The 16,958-nt window shown below is 40.0% G+C and overlaps 1 protein-coding gene and 1 pseudogene across 3 annotated transcripts in view; both read right to left on the bottom strand.

The window, feature by feature from the left end:
- SLC25A26 (solute carrier family 25 member 26) overlaps positions 1-16,958 on the bottom strand; it is a 165,982-nt gene that overhangs the window by 54,626 nt on the left and 94,398 nt on the right. The gene's annotated exons all lie outside the window — the stretch shown is intronic.
- On the bottom strand, positions 1,380-16,697 carry LOC105732231 (developmental pluripotency-associated protein 4-like; annotated as a pseudogene).

Below are 16,958 nucleotides of genomic sequence, written 5' to 3'. Positions count from 1 at the left end.
CCACATGCTCTGAGTTTATGACCATGAAGGTCTAACACTGATTCACGTGAAGAGTGCCTCACAGAACCAGCTTTCATATTAAGTCAAGTTAAATGGGGAAAATGGTTTAAGTCTAACCAAAAAGAAACACCTTCCGTATGAAATAACCTGCTCTTGAATGTGCATCTTAATAGGACTTTTATTCTCTTTTCACATCATTACAAAAGAATGCATCATCATCACAATACTAAACAAAACACGAAACAATCTATACAACTTTTTAAGGGAAAAATGTGTGTATTATTTATTACACTGAACAATTCTGACCATCAACAACCAATGGGGGGGTGGGAGGGAAAAACACTATGAGACCATGAAACCATCTTGCTTCTTAACAAACTTTCTTCTTTCACTTGAGCATTTTTGAGGATTCTTTCCCAAACTTTTTTATACTATCATCATGATGGTTACAAATTTTCCAATCCTGCCACTCCTTTCAGTGCATTATATTTTGTATCTTCATTAAAGTGGCAAAAAAAATCCCCTACTCATACCAATAAAACAATGTTGGAAACAGACATTAAAACACAGGACAAGTGAAAGTCTGTCCCAAGACTCAATCACAGGACTATAAATTTAGGAAGTATACAAAAAATTAAAAATTAAACTCAATTTGGTACATTAAATATGTGTAGCTTTCTGTATGTCAATCATACAAAAAGTGGTTTTTAAAACAAATTGTTCAACCTATACCACCAACTAATAAAGAAAAAAACAAGCAAATGAATCATGAAAAAAAAAATCCTTTTTGGATTAATCTTTTCAGTAAAGAACACTAACAATTATTTGAATGCAATCAATACAGCTCCCTAAATATAACAGATGAATTATTTTATATACACATTTAATTTTTATTTTTGGAGAACTGGTTAATAACCATATTTTAATGTATTACATATTTATGAGTGGGAAGCAACCTTAAACATTTTTAACAGCAGAAATATAGGAAATAATTACAAGTGGAAATAATGCAGACAAAGTGCCTTGTGTTTTTATCCCAGAGTCAAACCACAGAAATCTTAGGTTACTAAGAAAACTTTGAAAAACATTATTTTGAATATTAAAAATCATGCGTTTTGGAGAGAGAAATACCTTACAATTTATGAACTATACAATTGGAATGGAGCAGTTCCTAAAACAATCAGTACTGTGAGGAGGGAAACTGAGCGTAGACACAAACTCAACCCCTTCCCAACGCTCAGCTGAAGAAGTTCCCACTTAAAAGAGCAGTCCAAGTCATTTCCACTTTAGAGGGCCAGTGTGAATGACTTTTTCTACATGTTAACTAGAATTAAATGGTAATATGTAAAATGTTTTTCCATTTTTAAACATGAGAGTCTCTATCTGAAACCACAAAGCTGCAGGCACTGCCAGGGTCTTAGGCTAAGATCTGCAACCCACCACTCTGCACAGCATATAAAGCAGGTGTGGAGAGGACCAGGCCTGTCAGCAGCACCATGGACTCGACCATCTGACCATCCGGGCTTTCTGCCATTAACTGCCAGAGAGGTGATCGTTTTCATAATATTCTTTTTCCCCAGGAGGCTTCTTAAGATGTTATTCCTGTGAACACATCTGCAGCTCAACATGTTGTCTGCAAGGTATGGGCGTGGAAAAGTGGAGGCAGGAAGCAAGAAGTATGCGTGCACTCACTCTCCCTTCCTGCTCCTGGGGAACCCAGGCTGGTCCAGCATGAAACTAAGGTGAACCCCAAGCACTCACTCTCCCTTCCTGCTGCTGGGGAACCCCACGAAACTAAGGTGAACCCAAAGCACTCACTCTCCCTTCCTGTACCTGGGGAACCCAGGCTGGTCCAGCACGAAACTAAGGTGAACCCAAAGCACTCACTCTACCTTCCTGTACCTGGGGAACCCAGGCTGGTTCAGCATAAAACTAAGGTGAACCCAAGCACCTGTGTCTGCAGGGGGACTTCTCCCATGGACCACACGCCACATGACACCACAGGCCTCTGGTGGAGATTCCATTGCCTCTGGCATCCCCACCCTGGCTACAATTCTGGCCCAGGAGGCCAACGAAGCCTCTGGGGCAGAAGTTGTCACCACAACTCCTTCAAGGAGAGCAGCCACTCTTCCAGGACAGGTGACCCCTCCTCAGGAAGAAGAGTTACTTCGGGAGGATGCAACTCCTCAGAACTTTGCAGGGACATATCCCCATTTTTCCACCTTAGATGTTTTTTGTAATGACTTTCAGATTCTGGCCTCTTTTTGCTATGCTAGGAATATCCTTTTGATTTGGGTAGGCAAAGGCACGCAGGCCCTTACATGCATCTAATTTCTGGTCTTTGGTGCTCAGCTTTAATTGTTGGCACCAGGCCCACAGAATGTCCCAGTGAATCTGATGGGCAGGTGGCAGTTTACAGGGAAATGGAGGGACTGGTATCCTCTTCTGAGGTTTTGGGTTGTCACTGCACTCGTCCTTCTTTGGACGGAGCATCTGGTCACCTTTGACATATCTCTTTCATTTGGTCCCCTTTGCTCACGTTCCTGGCAGAGCAGTTGTACATAGTGCAACATTTCCTTCTAATTAAAACGTATTAAATAGAAACAAGAAATGACCAAATACTATTAGAGCACAAAATATACTTTCAAAGCATATTAATAAAACACAGTACATTTACTAACAGACATCAAGGCACATATCTGTATTATGTGTATTTTTCAGTTTGACACAAAATCAAAATATAACTGTGTAAATATCCGATTTTCCAAAAAATGTTGTTACATGCTAACATCTTTTCTCTTTCTCTCTCTTCCTTTTAAAAGAGTCTCGTTATGCTTCCCAGGCTGGGCTCAAACTCCTGGGCTCAAGTGATCCTCTTACTCCAGCCTCCTGAGTAGGTGGGACATGGGACAACAGGTGCACCACTACACCCAGCAATACCTTTCTTTCATGACAACTAAATCATTACTTACCTTTCCATTATTAACTTAGGTAAGAAAGAAATGAATGGATGGAAAGGACAGTCATACAGAATGAACCAAAAAAACCTATGAGCCCTTTAAAGGGGATAATTTTTTTATGGAAAGTCTTTAAGTAAAACAATGTGTAAGTTAAAAAAAAAAAATTGGCTTAATTCAACCTCATTAACACCACAAATATTTACCAAAGGCCCATAAGTGCCCAAAGCTAAGGTAGACTCCGGAGATACAAAATGATTAAAACAAGGTATTTGGCCTCATAGAGCCTACCATCTAAAGGAATCTGTTTTTAATTCTATAAGAACAACACTTGTTTCTCTACTAAATAGAAGTTAAAGGCTTCATATCTATGACAGTGCCTGGCTCACTGTAGGCACTTAATAAGAAACTGCTGAAACAGGTGAAATGAATTACAGCATAGCTTGAAATGGCACTAACAGTTCTACAACACATAGGTAGAGGCTGGCAGTCTTCCCTTTCCCAAAGGTTGACCCTTTTCAAACTCCAAAGCCGAAAAAACCATTAGATATATGCTGAAGTTCTGTGACTCCACCCTCACCTCCAGGCCCTACCTACAGTCACAGAAGCAACAGAACAGCAGACTCTGAAACCAGTTCTGTGGTTCCCTTTGATAAGAGTCAGATTCTGGAGCATCTGCTAGTTTAATAACAAAGATGAAAACTAGTTTTGCCTCCTTGTTTCCAGTTGTTACCTGTACACTAGGTAAACAAGAAAGTTGGAGAGATGGCACCGTAGGTTTTTCTAGTAACTCCATTTCAATTTTGGTTTAAAAAATATGAAAGAATTCCCAAATGAGTGACTTTACAAAAAATTTTACAGAAACAGGGAAAGAAGGGATGGGGGTTGGGGGGAAGATATATAGATATATACAGATATAGATATATATAATATATACGTGTATATATATATACACATGCATATATGTGTAATTTGGCATATGTATGTGTGTACAGACATACCACAAACATGTAATTATTTAAGAATACTAGTATCAGTTGCTAAAGGTTTAAAACTCTTTAAAATACATGCCTGTGATGCAGGCAGGATGAAATAACCATTTTCTAGTTATGTAAACTACCAAGCCCTGATAAATCTGCAAAACAAACCAAGAATTTGCTCATTTTCTAAATTAAGGAAAATATTCCCTTGGAATCCTTTTCTAATTGACCTTTTCAGTATAAAAAATATAAAGAAAAAACCCTAACAATTTAAGAAACACACAGGTATACCATGTCAATCAATCTAAAAATTCTGATTGAGCTACAGCTCTGAAAAAAAAAGAAATCTAAAAATTTGTTCCCCCAATAGAGAAATAACTCCAAGAATCCATATAATACAGGCAGAAACCTTCAAACCTACTGGATAATACAGTAAAGCCAATCCAGAGAGACAGAGGAAGCTCCAAAACTGTTTTCCAGAATGCCAGACTGCTGGAACCAGCTCCGGCCATCACAGGGGTGTGTGTGTGTGTGTGTGCGCGCGTGCGCGCACGCACATGCATGTGTTTAGGGAGAGGAGTGGTTTACTGTTGAGGACTTAACTCACCACTGGCTACATTTGTTTGCTTAAAATACTGGCAGGGCCAACAAATATGAGGTAAGGAAGGAGTAAAGGATATAGATCCTTTTCCCTATACTTTCCCATCAACTGATATTTCCAACAAAAAGAAGCCTCAGGAAATTTACAAACAGACATTTATTATCTGTCACAGAAAAGGGCTGAAGAAACTAAAATTTTAAGCTTAGTAATGTCTCTATTCCCTGCTGTTTTAGGCAGTCTAAGGCCAATGAAAAAATGTTCTATGACTAACCTTCAGGCAACAGATTCCTGGTGGAGCATAGGACCCACAAAGGTACTTTACGTTAACTGACAAATCCTTTTGTACAGGCCTAGATGGATAATATTTGAAATCCTTGCTATAACCACCTCTGTAATGGGGACTCTTGATCACAGTCCTTCAAATGTAAACCATTATCGCTGGATACTTCAAACACATATAGATACATCCTACAGTGTGATTAGAGTTAACCTGCACATACACACTAATTCTCAATGACTCGATTTCAGTTTTAAGTCAGGCGCACTCCTACAAAGCCCTTCTCGCAGGATCCAGAAATGATGTCAAAAGTAATGCAGAAACCAGACACAAACACAAGCATATTGGGAAAATCCAAAGACATTTACAGTCTTAAAGTCAAAATAACTGAAATGAGTTTATTGCCCTTTTAAGAAAATACAACTTGGAAGAAAAAAGGAGTAACAGCATTTATCTGACAAACATTTACAGACTTCTTACAAGATTCAAGGCACCATGGTGGAAGCTTAGCAAATAGGGCACAATACTCAAATCGTAAGAGGAGGCTTCAGGAAGGAGTGTCATTTGTATCATGGAAGTTGCCTGCCCGGTTTTGAAAACTGCATAGCGTTTTGATAGGTGAAGGTGAGAAGTAAGGTCTGCTGGCAGAAAGGCACACAAATAGAAAAGCCTAGACAAGGAAAATCCACTAGGAAACAGTAACTCATGAAAGCTAGCTGGCATGTGGGGACAGCACTAGTGAGGCACGCAGAAAGGGACTGCGTAGCCTGGACCAGGAACACCAGCCTGAAAACCTCTGATGTAAAACAGGAGGCCCCAAGGAAAAGTCAAAGCCCATGTGAATGACCAAAACACCAAAAGCATTGGCAACAAAAGCCAAAATAGGCAAATGGGACCTAATCAAACTCCACAGCTTCTGCACAGCAAAAGAAACAGTCATTAGAGTGAATCGGCAACCAACAGAATGGGAAAAAATTTGTGCAATCTACCCATCTGACAAAGGGCTGATATCCAGAATCTACAAAGAACTAAAACAGATTTACAAGAAAAAAAACAAACAAGCCCATTCAAAAGTAGGCAAAAGACATGAACAGACACTTTACTAAAGAAGACATACATGAGGCCAATAAACATATGAAAAAATGCTCATCATCACTGGTCATTAGAGAAATGCAAATCAAAACTACATTGAGATACCATCTCACGCCAGTTAGAATGACGATCATTAAAAAATCTGGAGACAACAGATGCTGGAGAGGATGTGGAGGAACAGGAACACTTTTACACTGTTGGTGGGAGTGTAAATTAGTTTAACCATTATGGAAGACAGTGTGGCGATTCCTCAAGGACCTAGAAATAGAAATTCCATTTGACCGAACAATCCCATTACTGGGTATATATCCAAAGGATCATAAATCGTTCTACTTTAAGGACACACGCACACGAATGTTCATTGCGGCACTGTTTACAATAACAAAGACCTGGAACCAACCCAAATGCCCATCGATGATAGACTGGACAGGGAAAATGTGGCACATATACACCATGGAATACTATGCAGCCATAAAAAATGATGAGTTCATATCCTTTGTAGGGACATGGATGAACCAGGAAACCATCATTCTCAGCAAACTGACACAAGAACAGAAAATCAAACACCGCATGTTCTCACTCATAGGTGGGTGTTGAACAATGGGAACACATGGACACAGGGAGGGGAGCATCACACACTGGGGTCTGTCGGGGGGAAATAGGGGAGGGACAGCAGGGGGTGGGGAGTTGGGGAGAGATAACATGGGGAGAAATGCCAGATATAGATAATGGGGAAGAAAGCAGCAAATCACACTGCCATGTGTGCACCTATGCAACAATCCTGAATGTTCTTCACATGTACCCCAAAACCTAAAATTCAATTAAAAAAAAAAAGCCCATGTGAACTGGAGAGGCACACAGGCAAGGCAGTGGTTTAGGAAAAGACCAGTCAGGAGGTTCCTGCCACAGTGTGAATGCATGGGAGATGAGAGACTGAGCTGGGTTAGAAGGGGTAGAATTTGGAGATAGGAACCAGCACGAGAGGCATTTTGGAAGAACAGCTGGTAAAGCTTTGGCAATTACATGTGAAGGCTAAAAGAGAAGTCAAAAGATGAGGAGAGCAGTGTGCACTGGTACAGGAAAGGATAGGGAATTTGGTATTTGGGCTATAGTTTACTTTTCCTATTAATAGGATCTGTGACCTTGATACCTTTATTTCTTGATCTACAAAGGAAAATTACTAGACACCAAGATTACTCAAGTCCCTTCCAACCTTAACATTTTACTATTCTAAGGTTCCAAAGGCTTTAAGTTTTTTTGGCTGAGGTAACCATGGTACAAGGCACAGACAGGGCATTCAAAGGTGTGATGCTGAAATAAAGAATATTTCACCTTTGTGTGGGACCACAGATGCTTCAGAAAATGATTTTGACTGCAGATTATTCTTCTGGTTTAACTGCTTTCTGGATTGCAACAGGGTGAGTGGAAAGGGCAAAAGCTTTCCACTAAAAAGCTTTTAGTTTTTAGTGGAAACTAAGTTTCCACTGTTCATGTTCACTGGCTGCTTCTCTTGAGATGGCTCTGCAGAGTCTCTTATTTTAAGGCTTCTATCTTCTCACTTTCCTTCACTGCTGCTGTCATGTAAGATACTTCACTTAAAAATTTAGGAAGAAAAGGATTTATTAGCATAATCTGTGGTGTTTAAAGATTTGTTTATTGGACATGCCAATAAAAATTTTAAGACTCATAAAGCTGCTGAACCTGAACAGGTTTTTTTTTTTTTTTTTTTTTTTTGCTTTTTCCCAATTCCATCTGAAATTTCTCTAACCCAGACAGGTCCTCTACCTCCTGATCCGTATGTTCCAATCTCCACTCAGTATCTCCACGTAGCTATATCTCAGGCACTCTTTATGACCTGCAATCTAGCCCACAGGCTAAAGCACCAGCCCCCAAAGCCTATCCACCTCCTGGATTCCCAAGCTCAGTCAGTGAGGTCACTACACATCCAGGTAGTTGTGTCAGAAATCTGTGGATCCGTCCTGGTACCTCCTTTCTCTTCAGGAGCTAGCAGCCAATCCTACCTTGTGAATTTGCTCTCCTAAATATTTATTCAATCTATTTCTCCAAGCTACTATTACTTTTCACCTGGACAACTGCAACACCCTGCCTCATCTCTGTTCAACCTCTTTTTACTTCCCCACCATGATCCACTCTCCGGAGAAGCCAGAGGCAACATTAAAAAAACAGACCAACCAAAGTGATCGTCTTCTGTTTAAAACCTTCCATGATTTTCTGTTGCATTTAGGATGAAGGAAAACGTCCTTCCATGGTCTTCGAGGCCCTAAATGCACTGGCTCACTTCCAGCCACTGTGCCCTCCTTGGTGCTTTATCTACACGGGCCTTATCCCTAGGGCCTTCTTATGGATGATTCCTCTGCCTGGGCTGCTGGGCCTTCCCTGTACCCCCTTTTCACCTAGTTAGTTACTAATCATAAATCAGAACTCAGACTCAACAACATACCCTCAGGAAAATGCCATTAACTGGTCCAGACTAGATCAGGTGTCCTACTTAGACATTCTCACAGCACCTATAAAGCACTCATTACACTCCAGAACTAGGCAAAAGGCAAAAGCAGGGCCCAGATTGATCCTGTTAACAGATGTTTACCCTATCTATGCATAGTACCAGGTACATATGAAAGACTGAGTATACATTTGTAAACGAACCCATGAGCTAACCATCTATCCATCCAACAATCTGTAAAGCCTCATTCAGCTACTACATAAACAAGATAGGCATGCATCACCTCACCTTTCCTTAATTTTTATCTGATTTTTTATTCTGATTATCTTTTATTTTTCATTGAATATATACCTTATGTCTTCTTAAACTGAAACTGCATGAATGCATGAACGCTTGTGCTAGAACTGTGGAAACACTGAAGGAGACCAAAATAGGCCAAGGGTTAAGTCAATCCTCCAACATAAAGAAAAGTCCAATCTAAATTTATGTGTGTGGCAAGGGGAATGGGGATGCAGGAGAGTGGGCAAACTATTAACCTGAGTACTGACACATAGCAAAGGAAGAAAGTACTCAACTCTGCTCAAAATTTCTATAAATTTCTCTTACCTCACCCTTAAAGTTTGGGATACCTGGTCTTAAATACACAATCTTATGGCATAATTTACATACACTAAAGTTTGAGAAACACTGAGCTAAAACATAGAAAAGAATAAAGCAGGCTGGGCACGGTAGCTAATGCCTATAATCCCAGCACTTTGGGAGGCCAAGGTGGGTGGATCATTTGAGGTCAGGAATTCGAGAACAGCCTGACCAACATGGTGAAACCCCATCTCACTTAAAAAATACAAAAAAAAAAAAAAAAAAAAAAATTCACTGGGCATAGTGGTACATGCCTGTAGCCCTAGCTACTCAGGAGGCTGAGTCAGAAGAATCACTTGAACCTGGGAGGCAGGGGTTGCAGTGAGCTGAGGTCATGCCACTGCACTCCAGCCTCGGCGACAGAGCAAGATTCTGTCCCAAAAATAAAGTAATAAATAATAAATAAATAAAGCAGTAAGCAGATCTGTAAGCATTCAAACCACTGTGCCTTTAAGATGCTATCAGATTCCTATCCGAAAGGAAGATGGAACAGTAATCTAAAGTGGCCTGCTAGCCCGTGGGATTTATTTCATTTTGCTGTATTATTAAAACTTCGTTAATCTTAATATATGCTCATAGATATATACGTTTGCTGTAATACAAGAAGTCTCTATGTGTGGAATATACTAGCACAGGGCCTGGCACATGTAGGCGTGGGATTTAAATCCATGGCTTGCTAGATCAAACCCATACACACACTGTTCTTTGGAAGGCTGTAAAAAAGAACACAGCCAATTGCTTCCTGTGTCCTTCCAGGTTGGCATTTCTTCCTGCAGCCTCACTAAAACGTCATGACTCCAGTGCCTTTGGAACCTCCCTCCCAAAGGTTCCAAAGTGGGGTCCCCTTTTACATGGTGATGGGCGCTAAAGTTCTGAAAATACGTTGAAAGACCAAATACGGTTACTCTATTATAGTAGGACATTTCGCCAGAAATTAAGGCTACTAAACCAGAAAAGAATAGACAGTTTGGATCTGTAGTCAGGAATGAGGGGCACGCCACAGCATTTGTGTTCCAGGCTAGGCAGATGGAGGACACTGTGAAGCAGCAACAGGGGAGTTGGCTCTTTCTTGCTTTCCTGACACCTCACCTGATATGGACGAGGCAGCCAAAGCCAGCACATCCAAGAGCAAGAAAGAGAAAAATGAGAAATTTTCACACAGAATGTCTATGCACATAGGGTGGGCTAAAAGCAGAGAAGCCACTTAGCAAAATAAGGAACTGGGGATTGATCCCCCTGGTGGAGCTAAATGATTACAAACATCTAAGTCAGTGTGATCAAACCTCCATGTCAGTAACTATCAGACAGTGGTGCCACCATCTTTGGAGGATCGTATGCTCTTTGTATTATTTGATTTTGAAAACCTTCTAAGCATTTGAATTATCCCACAGGTGATATCCAAACCCCCTTCCCCTCATTTTCTAAACAATTCTCTCCAATCACACCAATTCACTCATCAAGCCAAGTACAAATGATGTGGGCACAAGAACAGCTTTCCTCATATGAGTCATCAGAAGATCCAATAGTCTTGAGGGTCTCAAGTACATTAAGGATGTAATTTCCGGATTTCCATGTAAAAGAGGAACTTAAGAGACAACACATTACGATTCCCCTATGCACAATAAGTATCCTTTATGCCAGAATGCTTAAATAAAGCCACCACAAAATTTTCCCTCACAACAACCTGTACCCCATCTTAAGAATTTGCATGAACTGAAATGAAGTTGTTAAAGGGATGTACTTGAGATGGAATCATTGTCTCTGCTCAACAGCAATGTTTTAAAAATACTGGGATATGCTGGGGGACTAGGCGATGCCCTACTGTCATATTCCAGAGCTGTGTTTTGTCACTCCATTAAACAAAATAGTATTTATCACACTAGATATTATAGCTGGAAGATAAGAGAGACATTTTGCTAAAATATATATAAAAAAGACTCTCTCCAACAGGAGAAAAATAACAAATGCGTGCCTTTTATCAGAGTGTAAACTGGTTCAACCACTCTGGACAAGCTTGGCAGTTATCTATTAAGCTAAATATACATCTTACCCTATGACATGGTAATTTGCCCCATGCACACACCCAAAAGAAATGACTGCATTTCACAAAAGAACGCGTATGAGAGTATTCATTACAGCTTTACTCATATTAGCCAAGCTACCAACAACCCATGTATCTATCAACAGAAGAATCAATATGCAAACTGCGGTATGTTATACTATGGCATACCACAAAGTCAAACATTAAAAAAAAATAACTACCATACATGAAATAAGACGGCCGAATCTCAGAGTGGAAGAAGGATGACACAAAAGAACAGTATGTGATTCTATTTCTATGAAGGCCAGGAACAGATAAAACTCATCTATGGTGCTAAAAGTCAAAACAGTGGTAACTCTTGGGGATAACGGTGTGAACATGAAATGGGAAAGGACCCAAGAGAGCCTCTGGGGTGGTGAAAAAGTTATGTATCTTGATCATGGTAGTGGTTACCGGGATATGTACATGTGTGCAAATGCACCATGCTCGACACTTACGATCAGTGTATTTTAGAACATGTAAATTATACCACAATCATCGAAAACAGGACTTTTCATAAGACTAAATAAGAAACAATAAGAAGGGGGAAAAGGACACACTTGTCTCTATGAAAATTTAAAACTTCCCTATGGAACATCAAAATCTTGTACAAAATTAAAAGGCAAGTGACACAACTGGCTATATATTTACAATGTAAATGGTAACAGATTAATATCCTTTATATGTACCTCACAATCTAAGTACATCTAAGTACACAAAAGAATAAGCACATCTCAAATATAAAACTAACAAATGATGTCAACAGGCAATTCTCAAAATAAATATTAACACTCTGGCTTGAACCCTGGGCAGTAGCCTCAGCTGAGTAAGTGTACCACATATCAGGATGTCCTGCAACAAGACCCCAAATCACAGTCAGCCAGATCTGCCAGTTATCCCACACGGCATCAGTCATTTTCTTTATAACAAATAAGAAATAAGACACTAGGTTTTATCTTTGGGCCCTCTTGTAGTGGTAGATGGCATTTGCCTAGTACAATTACAAGCTTGAGGTAAGATTGCTATCCCCTCTACACTAGCAGCAGCCAGCCTTAACCTGGGAGGGGCAACGAGGAGGGTTACTTGTCCTCCCCCAGCAGGTGACTTACACTTTATTTCAGTGAAGGTTCTGGGATATGGGTGAGTTTTGTGTCTCTTCCCCCATGACAACTAATAAAAACATGGTACTTATGTAAGACCCCAGATGGGCTTCTCTGGATACTCCTGCTCTGCTCTCAAACTCTGCAACATGAAGGGACTCTCTCAGGTCTCCTGCCCTGCCCCCAAATCCTTCTTGTAAGTACCAGGTAATGCAGAAATAAGCTAATCAATGTGTGCAGACTCTCCTGGTGCCTGGGACTTCCAGGAATTCTAAGGTATTACTATATACCATACCCAGCCTTTAAGAATGTGTTAAGATTTCAGTTGTCTTCTTCTTACCTACTTTTATGGTTAACTACCTCTGCCTCTCTGACAAAGGTGAAACAGTTTTGGATATTCTGTCTCTTCTTGGAGGGGCGTGTGACACTTTGTAACGCAGTTCACCTACTTGCATTGTAACCTCAGCTCTGTAATGACCTCAAGAAAAAGAACTATAATTTTATATATTAACTGGCTTTTTCTCTCTGTGGCCTTATATATCCTAAGTGAAAAGGCACTTCAGGAAATATTGTGAAATGAATGAAAATGAAAACACAACTCTGGTTTGCAGGATATAGCTTAATATCTGGTGCTTAGAGGAAAATGTATAAATTTAAATGCTTACATGAGGAAAAAAAAAGATACATACATCAATGATCTAAGTTTACAAGTTAAGAAGCTGGAAAGGGAAGAGAAAAGTAAACCCAAAGTAGTAGGAAAACAAAAAAATACAGAAAAAAATTGTTAACAAATATTAGCAAGTTGAATCCAGAAGTCAATTACACAGACTTTAGAATGGTGAAGCAACTTTGTATTCCTGGGATGAGCAGAGAGACTGATCCCAGTAATACAAAGTTGTTCCACCATTCTGAAGGCAACAGAATTTGCTACATTAACAGAATAAAGAAGAAAAGCGCTATGATTGTTCCAACGTATGCAGAAAACGCATTTGAAAATTAAATACTCATCATGGCCAGACTAAATTTTAAAATTAGCAAACTAGCAAGAGAAAGAAGCTTTTCCAACCTGATAAAGAACATCTGTAAGAAACCTACAGTTAACAGAATACTTAATGGCAAAAGGATGCATGCCTTTCCTGGAGACCAGGAAAACCACAAGGATGTCAAAGGTTGCCACTTCTATTCAACATTTTATTGGAGGGCCTAGCCAGCGCAGTAAAGCCAGAAAAAGAAAGAAGAATGCATAAAGGAACAGAAAAGCGGAAAATTAAGAAGACTGACAACATTAAGTGTTGGCAACCTGAACCGTCACACGTAGCTGGTAGAAATGTGATACGATACCATCACTTTGGAAAGCAGTTTGATAGTTTCTTTTCCTTTTCTTTTTTTTTTTTTTTTTTTAAATATAGAAACAGAGTCTTGCTATGTTGGCCAGGGTGGTCTCAAACTCCTGGTCTCAAGAAATCCTCCCACCTTGGCCTCCCAAAGTACTAGGACTACAGGTATGAGACACCACGCTGGGCCAGTTTGATAGTTTCTTAATAAGTTAAATACATACCATATGACCCACCTATTCCACTCTTAGGTATTAACCCACAAGAAATTACAACAAATATCCACACAAAGACTTGTATAAGAATGCTCATGGTTGCTTTATTTTTAGCAGCCAAAAAAACTGACAACCCAAATGTCTGTCTATAGAAGAATGGATGAACAAATTGTGGTATATCTGTACAATTAGATAACACTCAACAACAAAAATTAATGAACTACTGATACATGTAACAACATGGCTGAACTTCAAAAACATAACACTAAAGAGTATGCACTATAGGATTTCATTTTAAATTCTCTAGAACACACAAACCAGATCTGAAGTGCTAGACAGCACAAACAGTAGCTGGCTGGGGCTAGGGCTGGGGATGGAGATTTGAACACAAAGGGGTACAAGAGAACTTTTCTGGTGGTTATGAAATGGTCTATATTAGGAAATGGCAAACTATAACTTGCAGGCTGGCTGCCTGTTGTGGTAAATAAAGTTTCACTGGAAAACAGCTATGCCCTACACACTGTAAGGGCAGTATTGAGCGCTGCAACAGACACCGTATAGCCTATGAAGCCTAAAATATTTGCAGTCTGGTCTATTATGCAAAAAGTTTGCTGACACCTGTTCCATTATCTCTATTTTACTTGAGGTGAGGAGGTTACAAGGTTGTATGAATACATCAAAGCACACTGAACTGCGCATTTTAAATGAATATATTTAACTGGATATATGTAAAATAACATCTCAGCCAGACTGATTTAAAAGGAACAAGTGCTTTGAAGAAGATAAACCGTAATGTAAAACAAAGTATTATTATTCCCAGAATTGTTTTAAAAAGAAACTATGACAGGAAGGGGTCCAGAATAAGCCACTATGGCACAAGAATTATTTTGAGCAGATGGCATTGGAGTTCCTGAAATCCCTTATCTGCCTAGAAGCAGAGTCTCCCAGGAGAACTCAGAAGAATTGCCGTAAATCCCCTCCCAGGAGTAACTGTAATCTTCTCTTCTTGAAGAAGTCTACAGCACAACCAGACACTGTTCAAAACTATGCATCTCCCATTTATTCTCCCAAGCGGCATTTGTTTTCCCATACATGTCCTTTCTTCCCTCCCCATTGTAAGAAATTACTTATTCTCTCAGAAGGGCCCTCTCCAACCCTTAATAAGATGGTATATAAGCCCAAAATTCGAACTGCCTCTTTGAGTCACACTTATTCTGAACTCCTGTATACATATAAATACAATCAAATCCATTTTTTCCCTTGCTACTCTGTCTTTTGTTGCTATAATTTGTAGACCCTCAGCTACCAAATATAAGAGAGTAAAGAAAAAGGTTTTTTCCTTCTCCCAAAAGACAAAGGATACAAGGCGAAACAAACAAACAAAACCCTGTACTTATAAATTAACTTTAATAATGAAACTACCTTTGCAAAAATTATGACAGTGAAAAAACCTGACCTAACCAATTGCATCTTGCTTCTCACCTCCCAAGCTGCCCTTGTTCATTCCTGGGTGTAGGCTAAACTAACTTTAGGAGGAATTTAGTTCATAGTTTAACTTTGAAATAAAGATGTTAACAGCCCCTCCTTGAAACAAACTCCCTCCTTGCTTAGGGACCAGATCCCCTTTGTAAAACTAATAAATTAGCCACATGATTAAAAATTATGGCTCAGGAATCATGCAGCCAGAGGCCACAAGATTCCTAACCTCCCCGATTGCTCCCATGGATTACATTACTATTGTAAGACCTAAGACTGGTGTTCGAGGTATTTTTCAGACTCTGCATTCTGATAGACCCACTGGCACCACCCAGACCAATAAAATCTGGCTCAACTAGTTTTGCAATCCCACTCAGTAACAGAAGACAGCAAGAAAACCAGCGCGCGCGCGCGCACACACACACCCCCTACACACACACACACACACACACACACACACACACACACCTTCTTAAAAATATACATATTTTTTCATTGCCCAGGCCAGAGTGTAATAGCTATTCTTAGGCACTATCCCACTACTGATCAGCATGGGGGTTTTGACCTACTCTGTTTCTAGCCTGGCCAGTTCACCCCTCCTTAGGCAACATGGTGGTCCCGGCTTCCAGGAGGTCATCGTACTGACGCTGAACTTAGTGTGGACACCCAATTGGCACACTGCACTACCACCCAGATCTCCTGGGCTCAAAAGATCCTCCTGTCTCAGCCTCCCAAACAGCTGGGACTACAGGCGCATGCCACCACACCCAGTATGTCAAACTATCTTTAATTAATTTATTTACTTTTTTGAGTCAGGGTCTCAGTTTGTCACCCAGGCTCCAGTGCAGTGGCATGAACAAGGTTCACTGTAATCTTGACCTCCCAGGCTCAAGCCATCCTCTCATCTGAGCCTCACAAGGAGCTGGGACTACAGGCATGCACCACTAGGTCCAGTTAATTTTTGTATTTTTTTGTAGAGACAGCATCTCATCATGTTGCCCAAGCTGGTCTTGAACTCCTAGACTCAAGCAATCCGTTTGCCTCAGGCTCCCAAAGTGCTGGGATTACAGGCCAAACTATCTTTAAAAAATCCCAGCCTCTGATTTTTCGCTGAGGCTTAGTAGTAATAAAACTCCGGTCTCCTGTTTACCCAGCTCTACGTGTATTAAACTCTTTATCACAATCCCCTCATCCTGATAAACTGACTCTGTCTGGGCAGCAGGCAAGAACTTGTTGGGTGGTTAAAACTGATATCATACATTATTTTAGACATAGTACATTACTTCTTTAAGATCAGAGTATTATTTTTATCATTGGAATGCTGATTGGAAAATGTGGTTTTTAGTTCAGTCAAAACCTATTAAAGGCAAGACACTCAATTCCGATGTGGCCCCTACTAACCGTTCCTCTCTCTTCCATCACCCCTTCCATACCCATCCGATGTGAGGGAATGACCACATTACCACACATCAGCAGCCTCATGCTGTTCCACCTCAGAAAAGAAAATCTCCACTACACCTATTTCTAATGCTCAGAGCAGCTAGTATAGCACATTCCTACTTCAAAAAGACTCATTTCTAATATAAACTTTTGTAAAGAAGTGAGTTTTATAATACGTTACTTGATTATCTTGAAATTTTCATCATGATGCAATATAACCGTAATAACTGAAAACCAAGAAGGTAAATAAGAGATTGGTGGAAATTTGCTCCCACCTAATCACAAAACTTAACTAGAAATGTA

This window comes from Aotus nancymaae, unplaced genomic scaffold (genome assembly GCF_030222135.1).
Source record: "Aotus nancymaae isolate 86718 unplaced genomic scaffold, 86718_ANA_hifiasm-v0.15.2.pri h1tg000046l, whole genome shotgun sequence".
NCBI classification, from domain to species: Eukaryota; Metazoa; Chordata; class Mammalia; order Primates; family Aotidae; genus Aotus; species Aotus nancymaae.
This window is presented reverse-complemented; position numbering and strand designations above follow the sequence as displayed.